The sequence below is a fragment of the Aegilops tauschii genome, chromosome 1 (assembly GCF_002575655.3).
Source record: "Aegilops tauschii subsp. strangulata cultivar AL8/78 chromosome 1, Aet v6.0, whole genome shotgun sequence".
Taxonomy (NCBI): Eukaryota; Viridiplantae; Streptophyta; class Magnoliopsida; order Poales; family Poaceae; genus Aegilops; species Aegilops tauschii.
Genome location: NC_053035.3, coordinates 460,325,182 through 460,333,481, shown reverse-complemented (window position 1 = coordinate 460,333,481; position 8,300 = coordinate 460,325,182).

Here is an 8,300-nt window from a genome sequence, read left to right as displayed (position 1 = left end):
AGGTGTCTCCGAAGGTACTTGTTGGGTTGGCGTATTTCGAGATTAGGATTTGTCACTCCGATTGTCGGAGAGGTATCTCTGGGCCCACTCGGTAATGCACATCACTATAAGCCTTGCAAGCATTGCAACTAATGAGCTAGTTGCGGGATGATGTATTACGGAACGAGTAAAGAGACTTGCCGATAACGAGATTGAACTAGGTATTGAGATACCGACGATCGAATCTCGGGCAAATAACATACCGATGACAAAGGGAACAACGTATGTTGTTATGCGGTTTGACCGATAAAGATCTTCGTAGAATATGTGGGAGCCAATATGAGCATCCAGGTTCCACTATTGGTTATTGATCGGAGACGTGTCTCGGTCATGTCTACATAGTTCTCGAACCCGTAGGGTCCGCACGCTTAAAGTTAGATGACGGTTATATTATGAGTTTATGTGTTTTGATGTACCGAAGGAGTTCGGAGTCCCGGATGAGATCAGGAACATGGCGAGGAGTCTCGAAATGGCCGAGATGTAAAGATCGATATATTGGACGACTATATTCGGACTTCGGAAAGGTTCCGAGTGATTCGGGTATTTATTGGAGTACCGGAGAGTTACGGGAATTCGCCGGGGAGAAGTATTGGGCCTTATTGGGGCATACGGGAATAGAGGAGAGAGGCCAAAAGGAAGGAGGCGCGCACCCCCCCTCTGGTCCGAATTGGACAAGGGGTGCAGCCCCCTTTTCCTTCTCCCTCTCCCCCTCTTTCCTTTTCTCCTACTCCAACAAGGAAAGGAGGAGTCCTACTCCCGATGGGAGTAGGACTCCCCCCTTGGCGCGCCCTCCTCCTTGGCCGGCCGCCTCCCCCTTGCTCCTTTATATACGGGGGCAGGGGGCACCCCATAGGGACAACAATTGATCTCTTGATCTCTTAGCCGTGTGCGGTGCCCCCCTCCACCATAATCCACCTCGATAATATCTTAGCGGTGCTTAGGCGAAGCCCTGCGTCGGTAGAATATCATCATCGTCACCACGCCGTCGTGCTGACGTAACTCTCCCTCAAAGCTCGGCTGGATCGGAGTTCGAGGGACGTCATCGAGCTGAACGTGTGCTGAACTCGGAGGTGCCGTACGTTCGGTACTTGGATCGGTCGGATCGTGAAAACGTACGACTACATCAACCGCGTTGTGCTAACGCTTCCGCTTTCGGTCTACAAGGGTACGTGGACAACACTCTCCCCTCTCATTGCTATGCATCACCATGATCTTGCGTGTGCGTAGGAATTTTTTTGAAATTACTACGTTCCCCATCAGTGGCATCCGAGCCAGGTTTTATGCGTAGATGTCATATGCACGAGTAGAACACAAGTGAGTTGTGGGCGATATAAGTCATACTGCTTACCAGCATGTCATACTTTGGTTCGGCGGTATTGTTGGATGAAGCGGCCCGGACCGACATGACGTGTACGCTTACGCGAGACTGGTTCTTCCGACGTGCTTTGCACAGAGGTGGCTGGCGGGTGTCAGTTTCTCCAACTTTAGTTGAACCGAGTGTGGCTACGCCCGGTCCTTGCGAAGGTTAAAACAGCACCAACTTGACAAACTATCATTGTGGTTTTGATGCGTAGGTAAGAACGGTTCTTGCTAAGCCCAGTAGCAGCCACGTAAAACTTGCAACAACAAAGTAGAGGACGTCTAACTTGTTTTTGCAGGGCATGTTGTGATGTGATATGGTCAAGACATGATGCTAAATTTTATTGTATGAGATGATCATGTTTTGTAACCGAGTTATCGGCAACTGGCAGGAGCCATATGGTTGTCGCTTTATTATATGCAATGCAATCGCCATGTAATTGCTTTACTTTATCACTAAGCGGTAGCAATAGTCGTAGAAGCAATAGTTGGCGAGACGACAACGATGCTACGATGGAGATCAAGGTGTCGCGCCGGTGACGATGGGGATCATGACGGTGCTTCGGAGATGGAGATCACAAGCACAAGATGATGATGGCCATATCATATCGCTTATATTGATTGCATGTGATGTTTATCTTTTATGCATCTTAGCTTGCTTTGATTGACGGTAGCATTATAAGATGATCTCTCACTAAATTTCAAGATAAAAGTGTTCTCCCTGAGTATGCACCGTTGCCAAAGTTCGTCGTGCCCAGACACCACGTGATGATCGGGTGTGATAAGCTCTACGTCCATCTACAACGGGTGCAAGCCAGTTTTGCACACGCAGAATACTCAGGTTAAACTTGACGAGCCTAACATATGCAGATATGGCCTCGGAACACTGAGACCGAAAGGTCGAGCGTGAATCATATAGTAGATATGATCAACATAGTGATGTTCACCATTGAAAACTACTCCATTTCACGTGATGATCGGACATGGTTTAGTTGATATGGATCACGTGATCACTTAGAGGATTAGAAGGATGTCTATCTAACTGGGAGTTCTTAAGTAATATGATTAATTGAACTTAAATTTATCATGAACTTAGTCCTGATAGTATTTTGCAAATTATGTTGTAGATCAATAGCTCGCGTTGTTGCTTCCCTGTGTTTATTTTTGATATGTTCCTAGAGAAAAATTATGTTGAAAGATGTTAGTAGCAAAGATGTGGATTGGATCCGTGATCTGAGGATTATCCTCATTACTGCACAGAAGAATTATGTCCTTGATGCACCGCTAGGTGACAGACCTATTGCAGGAGCAGATGCAGACGTTATGAACGTTTGGCTAGCTCAATATGATGACTACTTGATAGTTTAGTACACCATGCTTAACGGCTTAGATCGGGACTTCAAAGATGTTTTGAATGTCATGGACCATATGAGATGTTCCAGGAGTTGAAGTTAATATTTCAAGCAAATACCCGAGTTGAGAGATATGAAGTCTCCAACAAGTTCTATAGCTAAAAGATGGAGGAGAATAGCTCAAGCAGTGAGCATGTGCTCAGATTGTCTGGGTACTACAATCGCTTGAATCAAGTGGGAGTTAATCTTCCAGATAAAATAGTGATTGACAGAATTCTCTAGTCACCATCACCAAGTTAGTAGAACTTCGTGAAGAACTATAGTATGCAAGGGATGACGAAAGTAATTCCCGAGCTCTTCGTGATGCTGAAATCGATGAAGGTAGAAATCAAGAAAAACATCAAATGTTGATGGTTGACGAGACCACTAGTTTCAAGAAAAGGGCAAAGGGAAGAAGGGGAACTTCAAGAAGAACGGCAAGCAAGTTGCTGCTCAAGTGAAGAAGCCTAAGTCTGGTCCTAAGCCTGAGACTAAGTGCTTCTACTGCAAAGGGACTGGTCACTGGAAGCGGAACTACCCCAAGTATTTGGTGGATAAGAAGGATGGCAAAGTGAACAAAGGTATATTGGATATACATGTTATTGATGTGTACTTTACTAGTGTTTATAGCAACCCCTCGGCATTTGATACTGGTTCAGTTGCTAAGAGTAGTAACTCGAAACGGGAGTTGCAGAATAAACAGAGACTAGTAAAAGGCGAGGTGACGATGTGTATTGGAAGTGGTTCCAAGATTGATATGATCATCATCGCACACTCCCTATACTTTCGGGATTAGTGTTGAACCTAAATAAGTGTTATTTGGTGTTTGCGTTGAGCATGAATATGATTTGATCATGTTTATTGCAATACGGTTATTCATTTAAGTTAGAGAATAATTGTTGTTATGTTTACATGAATAAAACCTTATATGGTTACACACCCAATGAAAATGGTTCGTTGGATCTCGATCATAGTGATACACATATTCATAATATTGAAGCCAAAAGATGCAAAGTTAATAATGATACTGCAATTTATTTGTGGCACTGCCGTTTAGGTCATATTGATGTAAAGCGCATGAAGAAACTCCATGCTGATGGGATTTTGGAATCACTTGATTATGAATCACTTGATGCTTGCGAACCGTGCCTCATGGGCAAGATGACTAAAACGCCGTTCTCCGGAACTATGGAGAGAGCAACAGATTTGTTGGAAATCATACATACAGATGTATGTGGTCCGATGAATATTGAGGCTCGTAGCAGGTATCATTATTTTCTGACCTTCACAGATGATTTGAGCAGATATGGGTATATCTACTTAATGAAACAGAAGTCTGAAACATTTGAAATATTCATATAATTTCAGAGTGAAGTGGAAAATCATCGTAACAAGAAAATAAAGTTTCTACGATCTGATCGTGGAGAAGAGTATTTGAGTTACGAGTGTGGCCTTCAGTTAAAACAATATGAAATAGTTTCACTACTCACGCCACCTGGAACACCACAGTGTAATGGTGTGTCCGAACATCGTAACCGTACTTTATTAGATATGGTGCGATATATGATGTCTCTTACCGACCTACCACTATCGTTTTGGGGTTATGCATTAGAGACAGCTGCATTCACGTTAAATAGGGTACCATCTAAATCCGTTGAGACGACATCTTATGAACTGTGGTTTGGCAAGAAACCAAAGTTTTCGTTTCTTAAAGTTTGGGGTTGCAATGCTTATGTGAAAAGGTTTTATCCTGATAAGCTCAAACCCAAAGCGGAGAAATGTGTCTTCATAGGATACCCAAAGGAGACTGTTGGGTACACCTTCTATCACAGATCCGAAGGCAAGACATTCGTTTCTAAGAATGGATCCTTTCTAGAGAAGGAGTTTCTCTCGAAAGAAGTGAGTGGGAGGAAAGTAGAACTTGATGAGGTAACTGTACCTTCTCCCGAATTGGAAAGTAGTTCATCACTGAAATCAGTTCCAGTGATGCTTACACCAATTAGTGAGGAAGTTAATGATGATGATCATGAAGCTTCGGATCAAGTTACTACTGAACCTCGTAGGTCAACCAGAGTGAGATCCGCACCAGAGTGGTACGGTAATCCTGTTCTCGAGGTCATGTTACTTGACCATGACGAACCTACGAACTATGAAGAAGCGATGGTGAGCCCAGATTCCGCAAAATGGCTTAAGGCCATGAAATCTGAGATGAGATCCATGTATGAGAACAAAGTATGGACTTTGATTGACTTGCCCAATGATCGGCGAGCCATTGAGACTAAATGGATCTTCAAGAGGAAGACGGACGCTGATAGTAGTGTTACTATCTACAAAGCTAGAATTGTCGCAAAAGGTTTTTGACAAGTTTAAGGTGTTGACTATGATGAGAGTTTCTCACTCGTATCTATGCTTAAGTTTGTCTGAATCATGTTAGCAATTGCCGCATTTTATGAAATCTGGCAAATGGATAAACAAATCTGCATTCCTTAATGGATTTATTAAAGAAGAATTGTATATGATGCAACCAGAAGGTTTTGTCAATCCTAAAGGTGCTAACAAAATATGCAAGCTCCGGCGATCCATCTATGGACTGGTGCAAGCATCTCGGAGTTGGAATATACGCTTTGATAAGTTGATCAAAGGATATAGTTTTATACAGACTTGCGGTGAAGCCTGTATTTACAAGAAAGTGAGTGGGGGCACTATAGCATTTCTGATAAGTATATGTGAATGACATATTGTTGATCGGAAATAATGTAGAATTATTCTGCAAAGCATAAAGGAGTGTTTGAAATGAGTTTTTCAAAGAAAGACCTCGGTGAAGCTGCTTACATATTGAGCATCAAGATCTATAGAGATAGATCAAGACGCTTGATACGTTTTTTCAATGAGTACATACCTTAACAAGATTTTGAAGTGGTTCAAAATGGAACAGTCAAAGAAAGAGTTTCTTGCCTCTGTTACAAGGTGTGAAATTGAGTAAGACTCAAAGCCCGACCATGGCAGAAGATAGAAAAAGAATGAAAGTCATTCCCTATGCCTCGGCCATAGGTTCTATAAAGTATGCCATGCTGTGTACCAGATCTATTGTATACCCTACACTGATTTTTGGCAAGGGAGTACAATAGTGATCTAGGAGTAGATCACTGGACAGCGGCAAAATTATCCTTAGTGGAATAAGGACATGTTTCTCGATTATGGAAGTGACAAAAGGATGGTCGTAAAGGGTTACGTCGATGAAAGTTTTGACACTAATCTAGATGACTCTAAGTCTCGGTCTAGATACATATTGAAAGTGGGAGCAATTAGCTAGAGTAGCTCCGTGCAGAGCATTGTAGACATAGAAATTTGCAAAAATACTTACGGATCTGAATGTGACAGACCCGTTGACTAAAATTATCTCACAAGCAAAACATGATCACACCTTAGTACTCTTTGGGTGTTAATCACATAGCGATGTGAACTATATTATTGACTCTAGTAAACCCTTTGGGTGTTGGTCACATGACGATGTGAACTATGGGTGTTAATCACATGGTGATGTGAACTATTGATGTTAAATCACATGGCGATGTGAACTAGATTATTGACTCTAGTGCAAGTGGGAGACTGAAGGAAATATGCCCTAGAGGCAATAATAAATTTATTATTTATTTCCTTATATCATGATAAATGTTTATTATTCATGCTAGAATTGTATTAACCGGAAACTTGATACATGTGTGAATACATAGACAAACAGAGTGTCACTAGTATGCCTCTACTTGACTAGCTCGTTGATCAAAGATGGTTATGTTTCCTAGCCATAGACATGAGTTGTCATTTGATTAATGGGATCACATCATTAGGAGAATGATGTGATTGACTTGACCCATTCCGTTAGCTTAGCACTCGATCGTTTAGTATGTTGCTATTGCTTTCTTCATGACTTATACATGTTCCTATGACTATGAGATTATGCAACTCCCGTTTACCGGAGGAACACTTTGTGTGCTACCAAACGTCACAACGTAACTGGGTGATTATAAAGGTGCTCTACAGGTGTCTCCGAAGGTACTTGTTGGGTTGGCGTATTTCGAGATTAGGATTTGTCACTCTGATTGTCGGAGAGGTATCTCTGGGCCCACTCGGTAATGCACATCACTATAAGCCTTGCAAGCATTGCAACTAATGAGCTAGTTGCGGGATGATGTATTACGGAACGAGTAAAGAGACTTGCCGGTAACGAGATTGAACTAGGTATTGAGATACCGACGATCGAATCTCGGGCAAGTAACATACCGATGACAAAGGGAACAACGTATGTTGTTATGCGGTTTGACCGATAAAGATCTTCGTAGAATATGTGGGAGCCAATATGAGCATCCAGGTTCCGCTATTGGTTATTGATCGGAGACGTGTCTCGGTCATGTCTACATAGTTCTCGAACCCGTAGGGTCCGCACGCTTAAAGTTAGATGACGGTTATATTATGGGTTTATGTGTTTTGATGTACCGAAGGAGTTCGGAGTCCCGGATGAGATCAGGGACATGACGAGGAGTATCGAAATGGCTGAGACGTAAATATCGATATATTGGACGACTATATTCGGACTTCGGAAAGGTTCCGAGTGATTCGGGTATTTATCGGAGTACCGGAGAGTTACGGGAATTCGCCAGGGAGAAGTATTGGGCCTTATTGGGCCATACGGGAATAGAGGAGAGAGGCCAAAAGGAAGGAGGCGCGCACCCCCCCTCTGGTCTGAATTGGACAAGGGGTGCAGCCCCCTTTTCCTTCTCCCTCTCCCCCTCTTTCCTTCTCTCCTACTCCAACAAGGAAAGGAGGAGTCCTACTCCCGATGGGAGTAGGACTCCCCCCTTGGCGCGCCCTCCTCCTTGGCCGGCCGCCTCCTCCTTGCTCCTTTATATAGGGGGCAGGGGGCACCCCATAGGGACAACAATTTATCTCTTGATCTCTTAGCCGTGTGCGGTGCCCCCCTACACCATAATCCACCTCGATAATATCGTAGCGGTGCTTAGGCGAAGCCCTGCGTCGGTAGAATATCATCATCCTCACCACGCCGTCGTGCTGACGGAACTCTCCCTCAAAGCTCAGCTAGATCGGAGTTCGAGGGACGTCATCGAGCTGAACGTGTGCTGAACTCGGAGGTGCCGTACGTTCGGTACTTGGATCGGTCGGATCGTGAAAACGTACGACTACATCAACCGCGTTGTGCTAACGCTTCCGCTTTCGGTCTACGAGGGTACGTGGACAACACTCTCCCCTCTCGTTGCTATGCATCACCATGATCTTGCGTGTGCGTAGGAAATTTTTTGAAATTACTACGTTCCCCATCAACATGGCAGCGCGAGGGGATGATGTTGGTCATGAGTCGTCCAACGGTCCCAGTGCTACACCACAGACGCCCGGGACAGGGGCTGCTCCTTCAGTTTCGGTGCCGATGAACACTCTGCGATTCGGATCTTTCGAGCCAGCTTCTGCCCCTCCTAGGCTATGGAGCGATCGAGTGGA